Here is a 24,597-nt window from a genome sequence, read left to right on the forward strand (position 1 = left end):
GAAAGCCCTGGATGCTTCTAGCCACCCTGCTCTCGGGTGAAATAGGCACATACTTTTGTAGTGGAAAATTAAGACATCTGTGCATTTGTCATTATACCAATATATCAATTAAATGATACCAATTTGTATGCAGCATTTCAAAAAGTCCTCAACCCTAACTCTATTAAAATCAAAAGCAATTAGCTCAATAACACTTTTTCTAACTACATTCAAGTTAATTTTTAGGGGAACAAGGGAATTTTTGTGGCCTCTGGGATGGTAATCTTTCGATGATTATGCCCTCAAAGCATGAAATATGAGACAGCTGTAGAAAATGAAACTAATATGGAATCATTGTTTTAAATGATCCTCTTTAATCATTTTATAATAGAAAATGCGTATAGAGCCATACCTTCTGAATGAGGACTTTCAGGCTCCCGTGGCCAGGTGCAGGGCCAGGTGTTGGTTTGGTCCTGGCTACGGACAGGTCGCATTATTCGCCAACATTAATGTGCTGAGTGACGCCTTGCAGCCCCTCTCAGAGCAGCATGGGGTGCTCCTGGTACTGCAAATCATTTTGTAAAATTGGCCTCCTGGAAGCATTAACTAAAATATCCATGCATATTAAAATACTATTTTCAAAACATACAACTTGGTATAATTTGAGCTGATGATCTATGATGAATAAGATAAATCTTGTTGCTTGTAAAATATTTAAAAAATCTTCTTAATGAACCTGCAATTCTTTGCACTTTCCACCTGTATGAAACTGTGGTAAAGGAGCATGTTTTTATTCCTTGATTAATTCTGCTAGCCAAGCCAATGAAATCAGAGATGGGATTAATTTTATTTTTTAAAACGTCTTTAAAAATGTTATCTATGTGGGTTTGTGTTGCTCAATATCATTAATAAAGTTTTTAAATTTCATTATATAGACATTTCTTTCAAGCTCATCTACTGTTTCAAAATATCCATATCAGTACAACTACACAGAACAAATAAGCCTTTATATAATCACACACACATTCATTTTATTGCAGGTTAGTAAAATAAAATGGAGAAAAGCTGTTAATTACTTCAAACAAACACTTCAATCTTTAAAAGTATTTTTGTTTTATTTGGATTTATTATAGAAAATATGAAAAGGAATAATTCCTGAATGTGCAGATGACTTCAGTATTATTTCAGAATATATTAATCCTCACATTTGCATTTGTTTTTCTCTCCACTGTGATCCTTTGCAATTGCTTTATTTTTCCTGCTAGAAAATGCATGCATCACTCCTGTCCTCACCTTCTTCAAGTCTGTTCAAATGTCAGCTTTTCAGGAGGTTTTCTCTGATCACTAATTGAAAATTGTGATGAAAGATGATTTGACTTTGGATGGTGGTTACACAATGCAATATACAGATCATGTGTCATAGAAATGTTCGATTAAAACCGATTTAATCTTATTAACCAATGTCACCCCAATAAACTTAATAAAAGAAAAAGAAAAAGAAAGAATATTGTGACACCATGCCATTCTTCTGTCCCAGTTGGTATTGCCCCAGCCTTATTTATAGCTATAGCCTTTATTACCATGTGCGTGTCTGTGTGAGTGTGTAATTGTCCATGTGTAACTTCTGTTCTCCACTGGATAGAATGTCAGCTCCATAAGGCAGGAGTATTTGTATGATTTATTGTTACCTACAGAGAACTTAGAACAGTACTTGTGATATATTCTAAGTTCTCAATAAATACATGTTCATTACTTTTAATTTCTTTAACTTAGTGCTATATCTTGAAAATTTCCCGATAGCCTTAAATATTTATAGCAAATAAAATGTTAATATCTGAATGCATATCTCTGGTCTATTCTATCATATCCTATATAATAAAAGGCTAATATGCAAATTGTCCCCAAGGGCGGGAGTTTGATCGACCTGGAGTTAGACATGTGCTGACCACCAGGGGGTGGCATGGAACATGGTGGGTGTCAGCAATGCAGTGCTGGCAGTGGGTGGCAGTGGAGGTGCTGCCAGCCCCAGTGGGCCCTGACGAGAGCAGGACCATGGCGGGATGATGGAGCAGGTGAGCGGGCAGTGCTAGGCCAAGGTGGGTGCAAGCGGGGGCCCTAATCGCCCTGCCAGTCACCCCACAGATCAGCCCTGATCACTGGCCAGGCCTAGGGACTCTACCAGTGCACAAATTTCATGCACTGGGCCTCTAGTTTTTATATAATCCCACAATTTTGAATATTTAGTTTGTTCTGAGTTTTCCCATAATGTGAATTTTCTGGCAGTGAACATGCTTGTTTGCTGTGGTCAGAATCTACTGCAAAATTCATATGAAGTCCTAATGCTCAAAGTGATGGTATTAGGAGGTGGGGCCTCTGGAAAGTGCTTAGGTCATGAGGGTGAAGCCTTTATGAATGGGATCAGTTGTTATAAAGGAGGCCCCTCCAACTTTTCTGCCTTGTGATGACACAATGCAAGAGGTCTGTGACCCAGCAGAGGGCCCTGGCCAACCATGCCAGCACCCTGAACTTAGACTTTCCACTCCGGACTGTGGGATATACATTTTTTGTTTACAAACTACCCACGCTGTGATGTGGTAGCAGTCCAAATGGACTAAGAAATTGTTCAAGTGCATGTTTCTCTCTTATGATTTCCTTAAAACAAATTTGCAGAAGTGACATTGCTGGTTCAAAGTGTATGGACACTTTTAATATATTGCCGATTGCATCCAGAAACATTTTACTAATTTAACAGCTCTCAGGACATATGACTGTTTTTATTTTTACACATGCTCATTAACACTTTTTATTAAGTGTTTACAAAGCTTTATAATTTTATAAATAAAAATACATTTCCCCAATGTTTGAGCCTGTACCTCAACATTAATGTTGAATGCCAGTTGGGGTTGCTGGAGCATAGTAGATCCAGGAGCTCACCTTCATACCTCACATAGAGATTCTAAACTTTTATTTATGGTGCTTCTAACAGACCTGACTGTACTATACCTAAGTCCTATATTATATAGAACTGGCCATCAATGTAAAAAAAAATAACTATAGCTTTAAAGAATGTCTTGTCAGTTGAGGAGTAAGCATCTAAAGATAAAACTAATTATTATCATTTCCCTTATTATGGCTATTTTTCTCTTTCCAAAAGGAAGATGATTGTATATTCTATTTTAGATGATGGAGATTCACTAAATACTGTATATGCCCAGATATATTTTGGTCCACAAGTATTGTTTTATAACTACATATTTTGAAAAGATTCATTTAGTAAGATTCCCATGTTTTAAAGCATGTAAACATGATAATACTATAAGTTGTACTTTTATAAGTCATACACTTTGGTTACTGGCCTTTCCGCACACATTTGCTTCCTTTATTGATGTCCATTCCCCCGGTTGGAGTAAATCCCCTCTCTCTGAGTTTTGGAAGAGACAAGTTTCAGCTTCCATTACAGAAGTCCAGAGGCAAGATGCTCACTTTTCCCACCCACTTCAATGGGTAGACATGTGGCAGAAATCCAGTCTTGACCTTTGTCATAGTCTGATTGGGCTTCCATAACAGAATACCACGGACCAGGTGACTGAACTAACAGACACTTATTGTCACACAGTTCTGGAGGCTAGAAGTCCAAGATCAAGGTGACGTCAGGAGTGGTCTCTGGTGAGACGTTCCTGGTTTGGGCACAGGCTCCTTTCAGTGCAGGTTATCACAGTGACACTCCCACTGTGTTCTCACACATGCACGGCTTCCTCTCTCGTGCACAGGGAGAGAGGATCTGGTGTCTTTTCCTCTTCTTATAAGGGCATCAGGCCTATCAGATTAAGTCCCCATGCTTATGATTTCATTTAACCTTAATTTCCTAAAACCCCTGTGTGTATAGATAGTTACACTGGGTGTTAGGGCTTCAGTTGTAAATTTGGAGTGGGGCTGGCACAGCTAAGTCTATTACACCTTCTATGGAGGACTGGATCCTAAGGAGGGTGATGTGACAGCAAGGGATTCCTCCTGGCTGCAGTGATGGTGTCATCAAGCGTATCTCATTCTCATGCTGGCCAGTTTGGCTCAGTGGATAGAGCATTAGCCTGCAGACTGTAGGGTCCTGGGTTTGATTCCAGTCAAGGAAACATGCCCGGGTTGCAGGCTAAATCCCCAGGAGGGGGCATGCAGGAGACAGCCAATCAATGATTCTCTCTCATCATTGATGTTTCTATCTCTTTCTCACTCTCCCTTCCTCTCTGAAATCAATAAAAATATTTTTTTACTAGAAGTCCAGTGCACAAAAATTTGTGCATTCGGGGGTAGGGGGTCCCTCAGCCTGGCCTGTGCCCTTTCGCAGTCTGGGACCCCTCGGGGGTGACCACTTTCTGGCTTAGGCCCGATCCCCTGTTCAATATTTCTTATTTTCTCTGAAATACAAAATTTAGTCATTTATTCCATTTTTGCCCATGTTCATATAGGTTTACTTCACTGCAGTTTTAAAATCCAAATATCCCCCCTGATTCAAAAAAGTATTTTTCTCCTTATCATCTGTTTTGACGCAATGACACTGATCTCCAAATACTTCTCTTTAGTGGATAGATTAGCACGACTTAACCATATAGAAGTCTATGTCAGGCTCAGATGGCAGTCAGCCTAAGATGGCAGTCAGACATCCCTCTGGCAGCCCAGCAGCCCTCGGGGGATGTCCACTTGCCAGCGAGGAGCAGACCTAAGCTGCAGTCAGACATTCTTAGCACTGCTGAGGTGGGAAAGGCTCCCACCACCACCGCTGTACTGGCAGCCGTCAGCCTGGCTTGTGGCTGAGCAGAGCTCCCCTCTGTGAGAACGCACTGACCACCAGAGGGCAGCTCCTGCATTGAGCATCTGCCCCCTGGTGGTCAGTGTGTGTCATAGTGACCAGTCATTCCCAGTCTTTCTGCTGTTAGGGTCAGTTTGCATATTACCCTTTTACTATATAGGATAGAGGCCTGGTGCACTGGAGGGGGCCAGCTGGTTTGTCCTGAAGGGTGTCCCAGATCAGGGTGGGGGTCCTGCTGGGGTGCCTGGCCAGCCTGGATGAGGGGCTAATGGCTGTTTGCAGCTGGTCACATCCCCTTCAGGGTGGGGGTCTCCACTGGGGTGCCTGGCCAGTCTGGGTGAGGGGCTGAGGGACATTTTCAGGCTGGCGGGTGACTGAAGCTCCCAGCCTCTTTTTTTTTTTCTTTTTTATTCTGGGATTTATTTACCTTCTATAGCTATCACTGGAGCTGAGAGCCGGCTCCAGCTCTGAGGACGTGGCTGGCTGAAAGCAGGTACCTGGGGTTTGTTTAGCTTCTATAATTGCAACATTGTTGCATCCAGAGCTCAGAGCTGGGCCGCGGCAGGTGGGGAACCTTGGCTTCCTCCATCACTGGAGCAAGCAAGCCTCATGTTCGCTTCAGCTGCATGGCTGCCGGCCACCATCTTTGTTGGCCTGCTGATTTGCATATCCTGCTGATTTGCATATCCTGCTGATTAGCCAATGGGAAGCGTAGTGGAGGTATGGTTAATTACCATTTTTGTCTATTATTAGATAGGATAAAGGATATCTCATTCTCAATGGTGAGGTGGTAATGACCTACCATACCTTTTCTGAGATATAATTATAGCTCAGTTCTGACTGCCTAGCTCTTCAGGACACAGGCCAAAAAACCAAGCCTGTTTGTCCCAGATGTTCCCAGACCACTCCAGAAGCTACTTCATAGTCTCCCAGTATTTTTTCCACTTTAATTAGCCTAAATTAGGTTCTGTTGCAGCTGCTAATAACCTTGAATGAAAACAGAGTGTTTAACCTAAAATTAAAATATCACAGCAAATAGAACAGATGATTGAGGTGTGTGTCTCTGATGAGCACTTTCATCAACGCCAGGTTAATTGCCTAAAGAGAACTCTGAGAAGTATGGTAGCGAAAATAGAGTATCAGACTAAAAAGAATAATTAAAATGATAGTTGGAGGTCATCGCTAACATGACTAAGGATGAGTAGTTTGAATAACAGGATCAGTATTTGGAAGCCTTGACAGGCATTCCACTCACATTGATGTGCGTATGTGTGGGAGGCTGGATGAGAGTTATCACATCATCTTATTTGTGCAAAACATGTTTTCATTTTTCTGTTTCCCTGAGTTTACTGCTATATTAGCAGAGTCAGATCTCTTCTAACAACATGATACACAGCGTAATACAACAGAACCTCTTCTACTGATAAAACATTTCTATATGGTATATTTGAAAAAATCTCTAGAGTGTTCAATATTTCTTATTTTCTCTGAAATACAAAATTTAGTCATTTATTCCATTTTTGCCCGTGTTCATATAGGTTTACTTCACTGCAGTTTTAAAATCCAAATATCCCCCCTGATTCAAAAAAGTATTTTTCTCCTTATCATTTGTTTTGACACGATGACACTGATCTCCAAATACTTCTCTTTAGTGGATAGATTAGCACGACTTAACCATATAGATGTCTATGTCAGGCTCAGAGACAGAGCTGTACAAAAGATACGATTTTCCTGGAGATTTGTCTGCATCCTCTGGGGAAACCTGCCTTCCCAGAGAGGTTTGATTTATAGCCACTCTTTAAAAGATAAGAAGGAAAATTCCTTTGATTATTTTGGACAGATAACACTTTCAATTTGTCAAAGCACTCATTCGCCACTGTTGGAAAAACAGTTCTTACTGATAGACACTAAGTTCTCATTAGAACCAACCATATGATCTCTATGACAAACTATATTTATCCTGTGTTTGGTTTATTATTTTTGAAATAAAAATTTTATGCCAGATTATGTCCCACTAAAGTAGTGTTTTGGGTTCATATTTATGATAGTTAAATTTTTTTACTTGCTCATTTTCTATCAGCCACTGTACTATTCCACATATATTTAATTCTTTAAAAATATATGTGATATACAATATTATGGACATTTAGAGATAACAGAGTTGAAATTAAGGAAATCGACCAAGGTTTAAAATTGTGCCTTAACATTATGTTATATTGTTTTCTTCAAAGTAGTCAGTAAAATAAACCTAAGTATTTTAGAAGGTTTTGGGGAAAGTCATGGGCGTACTTGGCAGAAGTCTGGCATTGCAATGGGTATGTAGCATAAGATGAATAGATTGGAGTAATAATACAAGTGAAATCCGAAGTATAAAAAAATGAGGCAACTTTTTCAAAGTCACAAAGCTTATAAGTGTTGGAGCTAGAATCCAATACCAGATTGATTCCAGAGAAGGTAGTTGTGACTCAAATGTTACATTACCTTTCATGATTCTGAACTGGGGACTTGGTCTAACAATGCAGGGTATGGCCTGTCCTGGCGCCCGCTACTCAGTATGTGGTCTGCAATGGCTGTAGCTCTGAAACGCCTTGTCATTGCCCAAGACATAGTATCTTAGTCGTCTCTGCTGCTGAGACAGAATTACCGCTAACTGAGAAGTTTCAACAACATTTATGTCTCACAGTTCTGGATGCTGGGAAGTTCAACATGAAGATACTTAGCTCAAGTATCTGGTGAGCTAAGTGGAGACACCAGCAGATTTGGTATCTGGTGAGAGCCCACCTCCTGGTTCAGGGACAGCCACCTTCTCCCTGAGTCCTCCCCGGGGGGAGGGGCTCTCTGGGTCTCTGTTATAAGGGGTACAATTTCCATTGATGAAGGCTCCACCCTCATGGCCTAGTCAGCCCAAAGGCCCCACCTCTAAATACCATCACACTGTGGATTAGGTTTCAACATATGAATGTCAAGAGAACAAAATTATTCAGTCAATAGCACACAGAAGTACAGCAATTTCAAGTAAAGAAATATCAGGATTTCAAGTGAGACACCTCGGTAGCAACCTGACGTTGCCATGGCATTCAGTGAGCTCATCTCACTGAACTGGGCCTAGATTAGTCCACATGCTCTCAGAGCACATGTGTTGTATCACATGTATGAGGAGCTGCATATTAGTCATGCTTTGTGGGACCATATTATAGTCTGAGATGATTTTTACAAAGGCCTTAGCCCTCCAAGAAAAATGTTCTCTATTTCATTCAAAGATTTTGATCACAACCCCCATCATACACCCCAAAACTGACGCTCAATGAAAACCTGTTTAGATCATGACAGGGCTTGAGTTAGAGTTTGACTAGGAACAAGAAAATCCGTGTTATTCCATTTTACGAGGCTGAGTTTAGATCAAACCAGATGGGATAACCTGTAACTCATTTTAACAAGCCCCAGGAAATGCCTGTATCTCATAACATGTTGGAAATGAACAATGGAACCAGGGTGACAGTTCTAAGCACTCCATTTACAGCCTTCGATACTTCCCCTGGGAAACCTTGCTAACAGATGAAGGATGTCTGTGTCAGTGTGTGTGTCAAGTACAAATAAATCCCCCCTTTTTTACATAAAACTATAAAGAAAGGTTTGAGAACAGCGATCTGCAGAATTTGGGGATGTGCATTATGCTCTTGCTGTAAGCCTGAGATATTTCCACCACCTCCCCCCCACTTAAGTTTTCACTTATGTTGTCCCAGAAAAATCAATTATTTAGCCTGGATTGGGAATAGATGAGTGACTCAGCAGGTCAAATCTTAATCTCCACTGTGAAGAGGGTAGTGTGTTAATAGTATTAATAATGAGATTATTTTTTCTACATTAAATTGCCACCGGATATTAAATAGCAGCACCACACACATGCTGGTGAGGGAAGCTGGGTAAGAGGCAGGCCCATGTCCCAGGAATGTGACAGCCATGGGACATGAGGGCAGCCAGGACTTGGAGTTCAGGCCGGGGAACATGTGGGAAAACTCTTCTGTGTCTGCCTTTGTCAAAACTAAAGTTAGTGGCATTTACCGAACATGTAATTTAAGGTACATGTTCTGATAAATAGATGTCACTTTTAAAATCAAAGTTCTCTGGGGGAATTCAACAGTTGAAACAAAAAAGAGTCATGGGAGTTAGACTGACAGGCTATTGTTTGGCAGGTTTTTAAGGCTGAGTTTCTCCCCTTTTCCTCATCTTTGGGAGAAGGAACTCTACCTTTTCCTTAGAACTGGGGTAAAATATAGCAGGCTGGTGTGTGAGTGGTTTCTTTGCAAGGAATTGAACCTCATAGAGCAGTGGTTTTCATCCCTGTTCATCTCATGGCACACATAAGCTAATTACTAAAATTCTGCAGCACACTAAAAAATACATTTTTTTTGCCAATCTGACAAAAATAGGTATAATTTTGATTGATATAAAAATAATAATAATAGTAATTACCTACCCTTTTTGATCCAAAGTGAGTTAAAAAAAATCATGAGCCTATAATCTATAATAATAAAAGCATAATATGCTAATCAGACTGGATGTCCTTCCAGATGTCCTTCCGGACGACCTTCTGGACGAAGCTGGGGCTATGAGGGAAGCCCGGGTCCTGGGTGCCAGAGGGAAGCTGGTGCTGGCAGTCATGGGGAAGGAAGGCCTATTCTTGCATGAATCTTGTACATCAGGCCTCTAGTCCTATATAATAAAAGCCTAATATGCTAAGTGTCCGGTCGACCCATTGGCCATTCAACCAATCAAAGCATAATATGCTAATGATATGCTAAGGCTGCTCAACCGCTCACTGTGACATGCACTGACCCCCAGGGGGCAGACAGTTGACCAGTCACTATGGCGTGCACTGGCCACCAGGGGGGAGACAGTTGACCAGTCTCTATGGCGTGCACTGGCCACCAGGGGGAAGACGCTCCGACTGGTAGGTTAGCCTGCTGCTGGGGTCTGGCTGATCAGGACTGAGCGAGACGTGTTGGACACATCCTGGAACCCTCCCATGGTCCCTCCCCGGCTTGCCAACCTCCTACATCTCTCCCTGGCCCTGATCGTGCACCGGTGGGGTCCCTCGGGCTGGCCTGCACCCTCTCGCAATCTGGGACCCCTTGGGGGGGGGGCGGTTTCGGCCTGATTCCAAGGGACCCCACTGGTGCACAAATTCGTGTACCAGGCCTCTAGTTGTATATAAGGACTTCTGGTACCACATATTAACCAATCAGATGCGACCTTATTATTCAACGTGATCAATAAGATGCAACTTTACTATATGACCTACATTTATACTTGAAGACAGGACATGCATAATGGATGGCTATTGTCATTTTTTAATTTGGCAATCCAACAGAAAAGAGGTCAGTGCCCTGACTGAATAGTCAGTTATTGCATGTTTTAAGAAATCTTGTCGCACAGCAGCTGAAAATCACTGTCATGGAGCTAAAGAATGTCTTCGCCTCGGTCAGGAGTGTTCGTTTCCTTGTGCTCCCCTCAGAATGCCTGCCCGCACCTTCCCTTGGGCAGGATTCATCTTACAACCTCAGGCACCGAAGGGAGCTTCTTCGGGTGAGAGTCCTGGTTAGTATTTAATGATGGTGGAGATATTCTGGCTCCTGCAGCCTCGGAAAGGGCTGAGAAATGACATTCCTGAATTAGCTCCCTTCATTGTAAGGCCACCAAAAATAGCCGAGAGAGAGGAGAGAGAAAGAGAACAGGACATGTTCTCTTAGAGATGAGGGTTAGAGATAGCAAATGGTTACTCTGGACCCTGGAGCCAGGGAATGGCAACTGGGTCCTTCTCTTCAGAATCCTAATTGTGTCTGCTTTGCAACAGTCGTTTTATTGTAAAATGTGTCCTTGGGGGAGAAGGAGTTATAGATTCTATGGCCTTTACAAGTCAGGATTCTGAGATGCTTAGCACTAGCCCATAACTGAATTACAATCCTCTACGCCACTACCTTTTGCTTCACAGAATGCCCAGCACTGAGCTGCTACTGGTTCTTTCTTAGTAACACTCACTTCTCGCACCCGATGAGTTCCCCTGGGATAGGCCTGAAGTAGAGGCACTCCCCCAGTTTTTTAAAGTCAAAGATTCCTTGACCCTTTTACACCTCTATTAATGATGATTCCTAGACATCCGTGGGTAGCTTAAGGAGTAAGGTGCTGTAGGGAAAAACACAAGAGTTTTGTTTCATTTATTCATTCACTCAGTTATTTCTGGTTTCTAATCGCAGGTGCTATAGCAGATTGTGGGCAGTTAGAATCAGGAGGCACAAGTCCTGTAGGGTTATACCGCCACCTCGTGGGGAAATGAAAACATAACCTTAAAGGTTGTTTTTAAGGAAGCATGTCTGGTAAAAGGTGTTTTACTTGGTGTCCTTTATGCTTTGAAACAAAGCAAAGGTTTGTCCTAAATATAAAGTAACAGGTAAACACAAAACTGTATAAATACAATATACTCACTTTTTTACCATTTTTAATTATACTCTAAATCTTTGTCATCTGATCTATAAAATAAATGCCTTAAACTAGGTATGGTGGTGTGATATAGTGAGGGCATATGTAAAATACCAGGTTTCAGCCAACAACTACCTCCACGTTCTGCCTACCGACTTAAAGAGAACAGTCATAGCCAGATAAGGATGTCCCCGTCAAGGGCAGATTACATTTGCTACTATGGTCCCGTAAGATTATAACAGAGCTCAAAAAGTCCTATCACCTCGTGACATGGTAGCCTTCTTAACCTCCTAGTACAGCATGACCTAAATACTTACCAGTGTGTTGGGGAGCACAAGAGACTTGGTTGGAAAGTTGTAAGGAGGACATTCTGAGAAAAGGGAAGTGTGTGGAAGGCCGCCTGCCCTGGTTATTGGAATTCAACTTAGGGGAGTGTTGAAGGCGGCGCCCCTAATTATTCCTTGACCTTTCCAAACAAGTCTGTGTACGTGCAGACCCCTGGGTGTTTACTGGAATCCTTATGCCTAATCCCTGGACACCCTTGCATAGAGGACAATGTAAACACGTGTGTCCTCCCAAGATTACTCACCTACTGATTGTATCTAAAGATAAAAATTCCAATAAAAGCTTAACGAGGCAGGTGATGGAGGCTGCCTGGTTGCTATCAGCCAGGCCATCCCTTAGCCCTCTCTTTCACAGTGAAACTGTGTTGGAGTAATCTGTTCATCCGCCGTTCAGGGGCTGCTGGTCAGCCCTGGCAAGGTGGTTCCCCGTGTGAGGAGCCCAGCACCAGTGTGTTACAGTTGTCTATAGTACCCATACAGTAATATGCTGTACAGATTTTAAGCTTTGGAGCTATAGGGGAACAGAATTTGCCACCCCAAACGGTGTCTATTTGGCATAATGATTATTTTAGGCTGGTTAATTTTGAGAAACAGCAGGCATGGGAGAAGCTCTGAAAACCAAGTAGAAGTTACCCTTTGTAAGACATTTACATTTATAAGGGAAATCTCCTCTTGTGTGCCTCACTCACTATACCAGGAAGAGGGGTTGACCTTATCTCTAGAAACCCTTATCCATGAAAAGGGCGTGGACTTCAATGTGCATAACCACCTTACTGCTGTTTACTGCACCTTCCCTGACAGCCTTCTCTAACTGACCGCCCACCCACCCTGGCATCTTCTTTTGTCTTTAGATGGTATTTAAGTGGTGGCTTCAGACACTGTGGGGAAGTCCCCAGTTCGCCTGGGTCTCCCATATACAGACAGGAGGTATACAAGTCATTAAACTTTTCTTTGTTAATCTGTCTTTTATTACAGGGATGTCTCAGCCAAGAACCTAGGGGAAAGGGAAAATGATTTTTCTCCCCCACAGAACAATAGGCTCTACCCTCTGGGTTTGTGTAAATGCACTCTATGATGTTCCCACAACAACAAAAGTCACCTCATGCCACATCCCTCAGACTGTGTCTGCATTCCATCGCTGGCAGGGCGAGACTGTATCTAATGCTTTCTCCCCTCCTGTCAGTCTCCATGGAGGCCTCTCAGAGGACGATCCCCACTCTTTGCTTAATCCTTGGTCCAATTCGCTCTCTCTTGAATCACCCACCTCTTCCACTTCCTGGCTTCTTCTTATCAGAATTCAAACCTGCCCAACGCTCCCCCATCTTAAAACATTTAAAAGTAAAAACAAATAACTACTATGCAAACAACCAAAGCAGCAAAGAAACAACCAGTGAACCACCATCTTTAGCTGCCGGCTCCAACCATCTCTCTTCTCCCTTCCCCACACTTTCCGCTTTATCACTAAGCCTCTTAGAAGCAAGACCCACTCATATTTTCTCTATTTATGTATATGTAGTGACCCACTTTTGTCTAGATTTTGACCACAGACTCCACAGAAACTGCTTTTTTCCTGTCAAGGCACCACTGGCTTCCTCCTTAGATGATCGATGAATGTGTTTTAAAGCTGATCTTCCTTAATCATCAGGTGATATTTGAAATTCTTAGTCATACTCTAATTTTCCAGACACTGATACTCTCTTAAGATGCCTAAAGCCACACTTTCCTGATTTTACCCCTCCTTACCTTGATACCCATTCTCAGTCTTCCTCTCATTGTATTCCTCTGCCCAACCCTTAAATCAGTGATGGCGAACCTATGACACGCGTGTCAGAGGTGACACGCGAACTCATTTTTTTGGTTGATTTTTCTTTGTTAAATGGCATTTAAATATATAAAAGAAATATCAAAAATATAAGTCTTTGTTTTACTATGGTTGCAAATATCAAAAAATTTCTATATGTGACATGGCACCAGGGTTTTTCAAAATGCTGACACACCGAGCTCAAAAGGTTCACCATCACTGACATAAATGGACAGTATTCTCCTTCTATCTATTTCCTCCTGCTGAGCTCATCACACCCGATGACTCCAATTAGTGTCAATGCATGCTCATGGTCTCAAATGGCCATCTCATCTAGATTTCTATTTTATACCCTGAGAACCATTCTTTTATTAATTCCGTTATTCAATGACAATGTCACATGTTTTATAGATACCATTTCCCTGCATTTAAACACCAGGTTAATGCACCTCTTGTCTGGTTTCGAATGTCACCATTTTAAAACCATTTTCACATACCTCCTTAAATGCAATTGCTCCATTTTCTAGATTTCTAGTGAGAAATCTTGTGTAAATCAGATTTTCATTATTTTGTAAGTAACTTTTCCTCTCACTTCTTAAGTTCATTGCTCTGCAGCCTTTAACATTTTCTTGATGCTTTCACAGCAACATGTCTATCTGTGAATTTCGTTCTAAAATTTATCTCGTTAGGCATTTCAGTTTGATCGAAGACATATATCTGTACCCAGCTCAAGGGTATTTTCTTTTAATATTTCTAACATTTTGTTTTCTTTCTTTGTTCATTCTGCACCTTCATTAGATGAAGACTATACATTAAGAACCTGTCTCCCTAGTTGCCTTAATGCTTTTCTGTTGCTTTCCCCCTTTTGCGCTGTATTTGGGGAGCATTCCTGGGCTTATGCTTTTAGTATGTTAGTGAATTTAGCCTTGTTAACTCTTGTGTGCCAACCTTCCCTTGCAGATTTGCTCTAGTAGCTCTAGGAACACCAGTGTCTTCTTCTGCCTTATGGCAATACCTCAGTGCTTTAACCTGTGGGCAATGCCACATCTGCCATTTCTCAGCACAAATAGAATCAGGAGAAAGGGCTTCAGAGCTCCACTGATCCCACTGTAATTCTCTACTTAATTTCTTAGAGGTTGCCCAGAAATCTTTTTCTGTTCCTTACAACTACTAATTCTTGTGCTTGGAAACGTTACAGGGCCATGGCTATTTTCTCCATGTTTGTTTGTTTTTTTAAATTAAAGTATAGTTGACACACAATATTATGTGAGTTTCAGATGTACAACATGGTTATTCAACGCTTATAGACCTGACAAAGAGATCAGTAGTAACCATCTGCCACCATACAAAATTATCACAGTACTATTGACTATATTCCCTATGCAGTAGGTAGATTGCATCTCCTTGACTTACTTATTTTATAACTGGACATTTGTACCTCTTATTCTCCTTCACCCTTTTTACCCATCCCACACCCTCCTCTCCTTGGCAACTCTTTGTTTTTCTTTGTATTATGAATCTGTTTCTGTTTTATTTATTTTGTTTTATTTATTTGTTTATTCTGTCACTCTTCCTCATATGGTTCTGTTTTAAGAAGTCCTCAAACTTTTTGGTTTGCTGATGGCACTTTTTCTGTTCTTCCATAATGTTATCTATTTGTTATTTCATGAATTAGTGGTACAATGGAAAGGACCACATGATAAAGGGAAAAATACTCCTTATTTGTTCTCTTGATCCCGTCTCTTACTGTGCATTATCTTCCTAAACAATTAAAGCTCCATGATAATAAATATATCTAGTTTATTACTGTAAAGACTGTGTCCCTTGTGCTAATATAGTGCCTGGGTTGGATATAGCAAGTACAGTAATAATCAACATATTAGCTACTGTCATTAATAATACTATAAATGCATTAACATAAATAGTAAAAATGTTATCACTATTCATAACATAAATCTTAGGGTTTCAAAAGTTTTTGCGGAACTTTGCCTAGTTACATTTTTTTTATAATTAGAATAATAATCATTATTAATAATAATGTGAGGTCATACTTGGTAGAGCCCGTGAGATTTTGTGTTTCATCTTTTGATTTCTTGATATGTGGAATTATAATTTTTGGGAAGGGCACCCACAGATAATTCCGGCATTTTGAGGGGTCTGTCTTTGAACAAAGGCAGCATGTTACTATCTGACCTGCCTCCATCATGGCAGTGCCCAGATTCAAATTAGCTGAAATTATCACCAAATTTTACCCTCGTCAGGTTTTTTTTGGGGGGGGGAGGGATATCCTCTTATGTAGTAAATGTAGGCTGGCCATATGCAGGCACCACGATGACTCTCCAGGGAAAAGATCTCCCAAATAGTGTGGGTATTGGGAGAATTATTTTACATCTCCTTTCTTTGGAAAGACCTTAGGATGGCTTCCAGTATATAAATGCTTAAAGAGAACGTATGTTATAAACAGTTAAAGAAAGAAGATCAGAAACAAGAGCTCTAAATGCTGAGGCATAAAACAGAACCAGGAATTAAGCTAGTACAGACAGTGGTCCTGTAATATCACACTTGCTAGACTGGGCTATCGAGTTGGCTCTAAGCAGACGAGCAAATATTTTAAATAGCAAATATATTGCATCCCATCATGCCATTTAAAGTATCCATACATTTATAATCAACCTAAAGGTATTCACAACAATTACAGAGTCTCTAAATACTAAAAAAGAACTCAAACAGTCAGAGGCTAGAAGCAAACATATTTTCCTCCTTTTCTTGTTGATGTGTATACCAGCTTGACAGTCTCCATCTAATAATGTTGGTGCTGATGTCTTGTTCATATGTATGTCAGCTTGACAGCCTTCATATAATATCGCCCTCTTGTGGACATTCTGAGAACAGCACCCTAGTAAGGGATTAGTCCCAATAGTGCTCTCTTGTGGACATTCTTGGAATAGCACCCTATTGAGGGATTAGTTGCAATAGTACCCACTTGTGGACATCCTGAGAACAGCACCCCAGTGAGGGAGGAGTCACAATAGTACCCTCTTGTGGACCTTCTGAGAACAGCACCCTAGTAAGGGAGGACTTTCCTCAGAATGCACCCTAGTGATGTCTAGGGATTCTCAAGGTGTGCTTGTGCCTGTGCAAAACATTTTTATAACATTTATGGCTGTTGGCTTGTTGTCTTTAGAGAGTTGACTCTCTAAACTGCTACTGCTGTTGAACTCCCAGTGAACTTCCCACTAATTCCTCCTCTTGGTGGTTCTCTTGCAGCCCTGGATTTTCTGGAGGGTGGAGATCCTTCCCACAGGCCACAGATCTCCTCCAGGTGTCCACGACTCATTGCAATGGCCTCTCTAAATGAGTAAGTGGTCTCATTTGCTAAGTTACTAAATTTAGACTCATTACTAGATCAGGGGACCTGAGTCATCTGCCACTCATCAAAAGGCCCCCTTCTTTAAATGAAAGGATCGTTATGTTTTCATTAGTAATTAATGTGCTATATGTAAATATATTTTAAATATTTAAGTATTTTACGATAGTGTAGTTGCCATCATCCAAACAATAATGGTTTGTTCTACTTAAAATGCAGAATATTTTGTTCTACAAAGATACTTAAAAGAAATTTTTGGATAAAACTTGAGAAAAGCCTACATATTTAATACTCTGAACCTAAATCTCTTTTTATTCTTTTGAAAATACATTTATGTTCATTGGGGACAAAGCAACAAAGGTAACGCTAAACACCTTGATTCAAACATTCAATACATAAAGCATTCTAAGCTGAGTATTTCTGGGCTCAGTTTTATGTAATATTCTAACTAGAAAATGCACTAGGAATTGTGCAGTCCTGAGGTCCAGAGGGATTAAGTGATTTGCTCAATGTCATTTAGTTCTTTTAAGGCGAATTAGACCCCAAATCTAAACTTTCAGTAAAGAGTTCTTTTCATGTTCATCTCTGCAATTTCTTTTATCCATAAATAAATAAAGAGGTCACATGCCATATTTCTATCTTATCACCTCTATAAAGGCTAACTATTCAATGAGAATATTTATTTATTAAATGTAATTATATATTTTTATATTATTTTGCTTATAGATATTATTTACATGCCAGTAATACAATATTATGGTATATAATGATATATTATTTGTATATGATTAATATTATATATAAAATATAATGTTAATTTTAAATGTATTATCTATCTACCTAATCAAAGTACCTTATTCTGTAATTCCTCCAGTGTACTCTTATTTTGGTAGTATGGCACTTCAAGTAAGAAAACTTAAATGCAATATTTCTACTGCAAGAAGAAAGCAATTCAAAGTTAAGAAAAATATATTTTTCAGAAAGAATGGTTATTATTTTATTTTTTAATATAGAATCAAGGAAATCTCAACACTTGCTAGCTATTAATTATGTATAAAATGGAGAGACCAAATAATTTCATACCAGTGAAATTTTGTAACTGTAATATATTTGAGAAATCATTTACATAAACAGTATAAAAATTTTTTTCTATTTTCCGCTTTTTTTTTTTTTTGCAGTCTGGATGTTGACAGTTCTTTATATGCTTACTAATTCTGCAAATACACTTTCCTTCCCTGTTTCAATTCAAATCTTAACTGTATGAAGAAAAAATAACTATGAAATATGAGAAGTATACTTTTAATATCTTTTTAATGAGAAATATTTATCCATAAAGAACCTTTTAAACTTTGAAGTTGGAATAATTAAAACAATGAATGTATGCACAAGGGTATGTTTTGGTTGTTGGCATTGCTCTAAAACAACAATTAACTCTATACTTTTGAACTTTTAAGTCATATTTCTATTCTGTAACAACTTGGTGGCATAATTGTCTTTATCAAACATTTTATTTTGAGATCATTGCAAATTCACTTGCAATTGTAAGAAATAATACCAAAAGGCTCTGTTGTTCTTTGTGAACTTCCCCAATGGTAACATCTTGTAAAACTAGAGTGAAATATCACAGCCAAAATGTTAACTTTGATATTTTTTTAATTTAAATTCTTTATTGTTTAAAGTATTACATATGTCTCCCCCCCACCACATTGACCTCTCCCCGGCTGCTCCCACCCCCCAGCACATGCTCTCACCCTACTTAACTTTGATATTGTTCCTGATCTGATTCAGATTTCCCCAGTTTCACGTGTGTGTGTGTGTGTGTGTGTGTGTTAGATTTCATACAATCTTATCACATGTAGGTCCCTGCATCCACCACAACAGTGAAGATGCGGAGCAGTTCAGTCTTCATGAGGATCCCTCTCATAGCCATGCCAAATCCCTTCTCCTACACCCTCACCATCCCTAACCTGGACCTCCATGACCTGTTGGTTATCTAATTCTATAATTTTGTCATTTCAAAATATTATATAAATAGGAGCATATAACCTTCTCCGATCAGTTTTTTTCACTCAGCACAATTTCTTGGGTAGTCCTCCCAGTTGTTGCAAATATAAATAATTTCTTGTTATTGCTAAATTGGATCCCATGGTACAGATGCAGCAGCATTTTTATAACCAATCCTCTTTTGAGATGTTTCCAGTTTGGCTACTATGAATAAAACTGCTATAAACATTTATATACAGGTTTCTATGTGAACATATATTTACATTTTTGTGTGACACGTGTCTAAGAGTACAATTGCTGGAGTGTATGATAGTTGCATGTGTAGATTTATAAGGAATTGAAAAACTTCCATCATGGCTCTACCATTTTCCAATCCTCCAGTGACGTACGATTGACTCAGTTTCTCCATCCTTGCAGACATGTGAGCTGTCACTCCTTCTTCAGTCTTCTCTTGGACATGCGGTTTGAAACTATTTTCTCCCAGTTGGTATGTAGCTTGTCTTTCCATTCTCTGAACAGGATGAAACATTCTGTGTCATTGACAAAGCAAAGCTTTTCCATTAGGATGAGGTCCAGTTTTTCAATAGTGTCTTTTACGAATCAGGCTTCTGGAGTCAAGTCTAAGAACTCTTTAGCTGGCTCTCATCCCAAAGATGATCTCTTATGATTCCTCCCTCCCCTAAAGTTTTATAGTTTATGTTTTACATTTAACTCTGTGATCTTCTTTGAGAAAGTTTTCGTTTTGTCTTATTTTTAAATCATGGGGGCCAATGTTCATTTTATTTGCCTATGAATATTCAATTGCTCCAACCCGTTTCTTAATAAGATAACCTTCCACCCACTGAATTGTTTTTGCACCTTTGTCAAAATATGTGCACCATCAAATATGTCTAGATTATTTGAGTTGTGTTAAATAGGAACTCAGCTGTATTATAGCCTTTAAAATCACATTTCTCATCTGGAACCACCAGGTGGCAAGATTGGCTTTTCTAAATTTGTTATTAGCAACAGGTCCCTAAAAATTTCAATATATTCTCAGTAAAATTTATTTTATACCCAAAGGCTGTAATTTATTATAGTTATAAAAAATAAACTTATAAGAGCTCTAAATATTTAATTAAGGATAATTACAATGTTAGTGCATTTTGGAATGTTAGAAATCCTAATCAGTTTAGTGGTGAACTTTAAAAATGAGAGAAATGAGAGAAATGTTGAAAATTAAGACAAGGTACATGAAGTCCTGATAAGTCCATTTTCAAGAACTGTATTCTTTCAAGTTTACTTTTCAAAGATAGAAAGACTACATGGATCTTTTTCTAGAATAACCTGTGAAGCATTTCTTACAATTACATGTTTGTATTTACATATTATAGTCCTGATTTTCAGCGAATATCCCTTTCAATTTGAGATATGTATATTAGCTTTGGAAACAAAGAGGTGAGTGGCAAAGTTTCATCAAGTAAATTCAATGCAAAATAAATTTATTAGGAAACATTTGTATTTTGCTCTGTTAAATGTCTACAACTTTTTCATAAAGTATTTTAATTCATTTCATTAGTGTCAAATGTTGTTAGCTACAATTATATTAGTTAAATTAAGATATGTTATAGAATGTACTTCTAGTTTGTTATTCTTCAAAAAGAAATATAAGACTTTGAGTACTATATAGAGAAAAATGGGATAACCTAAAGTGAAGAAAATTTCACATGTTTCTTTAATAACTCATCACACACTGTCCTATATATCTGGTAATTGTTAATGATCATTTTTACTTCTTGTCATGAATGAACTGATTATTTAACATGGGGTCTTATCGAGAGTGGCATTGAATGAGAGAAGTAGTTTCTGACACATTTTCACATACTCTTGAGAAACTTGACGTGTATTACAGATATACATAACTATAATGATCAGTGTTATAGTTTTATATATAATAATGATAGTTTTAAAATTGCCAATTGAGGAATAATAAATAGTTGTTCACTTTCTATAGCTATATTCAATTTTCTCCTCATTTAACTTTTAGAGGCATCAAGTTATTAAATCAACAATTACTATAAGCACTTTCTTTGCTAAGCTTCATGATTCTACAATTTTGTCATGAAGCCTTTAAAAAAATCAAAGTATATCTATATGGTACAATGGAAAATCTGGGTGTAAGACTTAGGTACAAAACCCAGGTCTGTCCTTTTAACTTACTATGTAATGAACTAGGTTTTTGTTTCTTTGCTTTTTTTTTGTTTTTTACATTCTTATTTTTATCAATCAGGCACTATTGTAAGCGCTTTGTGAATCTTGCTTCTTCTTAATAATAACCACATTCTGCAGGTATTCTTTTTTTTAAAATATATTTTATTGATTTTTTACAGAGAGGAAGGGAGAGAGATAGAGAGTTAGAAACATCGATCAGCCACCTCCCGCACATCTCCCACTGGGGATGTGCCTGCAACCCAGGTACATGCCCTTGACCGGAATCGAACCTGGGACCTTTCAGTCCGCAAGCCGACGCTCTATCCACTGAGCCAAACCGGTTTCGGCCTGCAGGTATTCTTGCTCACATGTTATAGACTGGAAACCATGGCTGAGTAGATTTAAGTCAGGGGCCTGGGATCAACAAGTTTGTAAGAAGCAGATGGGAGTGTTCGAAACCAATTCTCTTTCTTCACACACTTTTCCTCAAGTTCATCCTTTAAATGCTCTGAGATAGCTCTGTATTTCCACCTGTAAAATGGACAGAGTAGTGAATATAAATTCTAACATCCTCTGGTTCTAAAACTTCCTTTTCTGGGTTGTGAGGGAAGATCGTCAGCTCTGGCTGAGTCTGCTCCAGTTCCCTGTGGCATCGGTACTTACCAAAGCAACACGTGCCAAGGAAAATGCTTAAGAAATTTAAGAAATCTAGTTCCATAATAAAAAGAAATACTTACTAATAATTATGAATTTCATTAATGTGTTATACTGCTTTATACTTTGCAGAAACCCCTTTATATTCAACATTCGCATTTATTCATCTCATTCATTTCACCAAGCAATTAAATAACTGCTCCACTCATCAAGTTGAAGGTCCCAACTTTACATTCAACTAATGAAAGAGAACCCGACTCCCCCCACAAAAATAGTGTAGAAGCAGGAAAAAAGCCAATTATCACGTAGTATATGTGATTCGTATACTTTTTAAAAAAAATTTTTATCTTCATCTGAGGATATTTTTTCATTGATTTTTAGAGAGTGGAATAGAGAGGGGGAGAAAGAGAGAAACATCAATGTGAGAGAAACACACCAATTGGTTGTCTCCTGCAGGAGCCCCGACCAGGGTCTGGTCTGGGAAGGAGCCTGCAACCTGGGTACATGCCCTTGACCGGAATTGAACCTGGGACCCGTTGGTCTGCAGTCCAACAGTCTATCTATTGAGCCAAATAGGCTAGGGCTAACTTATATACTTTTTAAGAGCTATATAATGTACAGAGAATCAGTAATAATGATTATAGGATCGTACTGTGCGCTTTCCAGCCGCTAGATGGCGAACTTGCTTTGCAAAACAGAATGTAAGGATGAGGGTATCAGGCCAATCGAACTTTGCTGTCTGGGCAAAATTTGCTAATTTAGGTCATATATTAGACTTTTCTGTTTTAGTGGTCAACCTGGTTCAATATCAAGCTAGGGCATAATTTGTACAATAACTGAAGTTGAAATTCATACTCAGAAACAAACCCTGCTCTATTTAGAACTAAAATCCATTAAGTTGTCTGCATTAGAGGAAGAAGCTGACCAGTGGAGATAAGGCCAATTTGTTATATTGGAAAAGCTGAACTGGTGAAAGAAATTAATAGAGCATGCAGCAATCAAAGGGTAGCATTAAACTCCATGAGGTCACTTTCTTTTAATTTTAACTCTTAAGAAGAACATAATTTAAAGATTCAAATGGCCCCATGGTTAACATTATCATGGGTTCTTTTAATTTTTTTTGACCTAGCAAACATGAAAGAATGGTTTTAAATTTCTTATTTTCCAGCTTTTAAACAAATTCACCTGGGCCTTAAATTTAATGATCTATATGGATGGTAGCATGGCTACTTTATATATGCTTGCTTACCTTTTATTTATTTAAAATCAGACATCATTATGCCAGATTTATTAGAAATTACATGAAATTACATGCCAATAGCTTGGTACTTCAAAATAGAGATAATGGTTTCAGGATCTGATTCTGGCTGTCTTGGTTAAATGTTTATACTGAGAGTCCATATTGGCAATCCATTTATATGGGACGAAAAAAACCCTAAAAATAAAGAATCTCTATGAATAGAATGGCAGTGTGGTTGATTTTTGATGCCAGGGGAGGAGCTGTATGTTTGGGGCAGTTTTTCCAATGTTACTGTCCGAGAATGGAAAAGATAATTCAGTGAAGTACAAGTGTAACACCGTATGTATGTGCCAAAGTAGCTTAAGAGTCTCAAATGCATCACATAGTTTTGTGTTAATTGCTGTGATTATCTATTTAGTAAACAGCACCGATAACCTATACACCAAAAAATGATTGGGATGTTGAAAAATACATTTGAAAAAAATGAAGTCTTAAACAATTTAAATTACTTAAAAGTGATATTTTCTTATTTTCATTTACATAAATGGGTTTTATACCATTGTCTCTCAGGAAAATGACCACTGCTGCACTTGCCAGGTGCAGTCAGGGAGACAAACCCTGAGTGAATTAGGGAAACTATTTCTCAAATGCCAAAGTTCAGTAAAAAGATCACATTTAATTAAAATTTTAAAAATAAACTCGGGAGTAAAGAAACTTACCCCCCCTAATCAAGAAACAAATCTTTGTCACATATGAAGTGTTATCAACTGGCAAATGTACAGAACAATCTCTTTGTTTATCTCTATAAACAAAGTGCTATCTAAATGTGATTTTGTTTTCTTTGAAAGCAAATACGAAGTTCCAAAGTCCCGCTTTGGAAACATACACAAGTTCTTAAAGACTGGATGTGAAATTTTTTGATTTAAAGGGAACTGCCCTAACCAGTTTGGCTCAGTGGATAGAGTGTCGGCCTGTGGACTCAAGGGTCCCAGGTTTGATTCCGGTCAAGGGCATGTACCTTGGTTGCAGGCACATACCCAGTAGGGAATGTGCAGAAGGCAGCTGATCGATGTTTCTCTCTCATCTATGTTTCTAACTCTCTATCCCTCTCCCTTCCTCTCTGTAAAAAATCAATAAAATATAATTTTTTTAAAAAAATAAAGGGAATTTAAAAACAAGAAACACCCCATTCATATTTGTAATATGGCTTTTCAGGGAGGGGTGGTTGGTGAGGAAGAGATGATATCTGAAAGGAATATGATTCTGAGGGTGACTTGTAAATATTGTAGCCTAGATTTCAAAGGCAAAGAGAGCAATAGGAAATCATGAGCTGTGATGTTGAAAAGTCTATGAGAACCTATCAAAAAGATATGTTCTCCATGTTTTTAGTACATATATGAAAGGCTTTGTAGAATTTCAGGGAAGTAGGATTCTAATTCAGCGTCTCTCAGGCCCAATGCTCCTCTTCATAAAAGTCTCTGTCATTTCCCAAAGACCGAAGAGGGCAGCAAAGCAAGTGGAAGTTACACTCACATCCTCCCAGGACCAAACTGGAATTACAGTGAAAAGATAGAAGTCTAGATGAAAAAAAAGGACTCAGAACCAAAGATTTGCAGAAGAAGCCACACGGAGACTGGTAAGAAAAGCAGATCAGCGAAAAGGACTGGTCCCGCACGCAGTGCCACAGCTGAGCATCCGAAGGGGTGTCCCACCTGCAAAGGCCCCCGCCCCCCGAGG

General features: G+C 39.0%; 1 pseudogene; it reads left to right on the forward strand.

The window, feature by feature from the left end:
- Positions 1–373: 373 nt before the first annotated feature.
- Positions 374–24,597, forward strand: part of LOC102417669 — a 28,431-nt pseudogene continuing 4,207 nt past the window's right edge.

This window comes from Myotis lucifugus, unplaced genomic scaffold (genome assembly GCF_000147115.1).
Source record: "Myotis lucifugus unplaced genomic scaffold, Myoluc2.0 scaffold_15, whole genome shotgun sequence".
Classification (NCBI taxonomy): Eukaryota; Metazoa; Chordata; class Mammalia; order Chiroptera; family Vespertilionidae; genus Myotis; species Myotis lucifugus.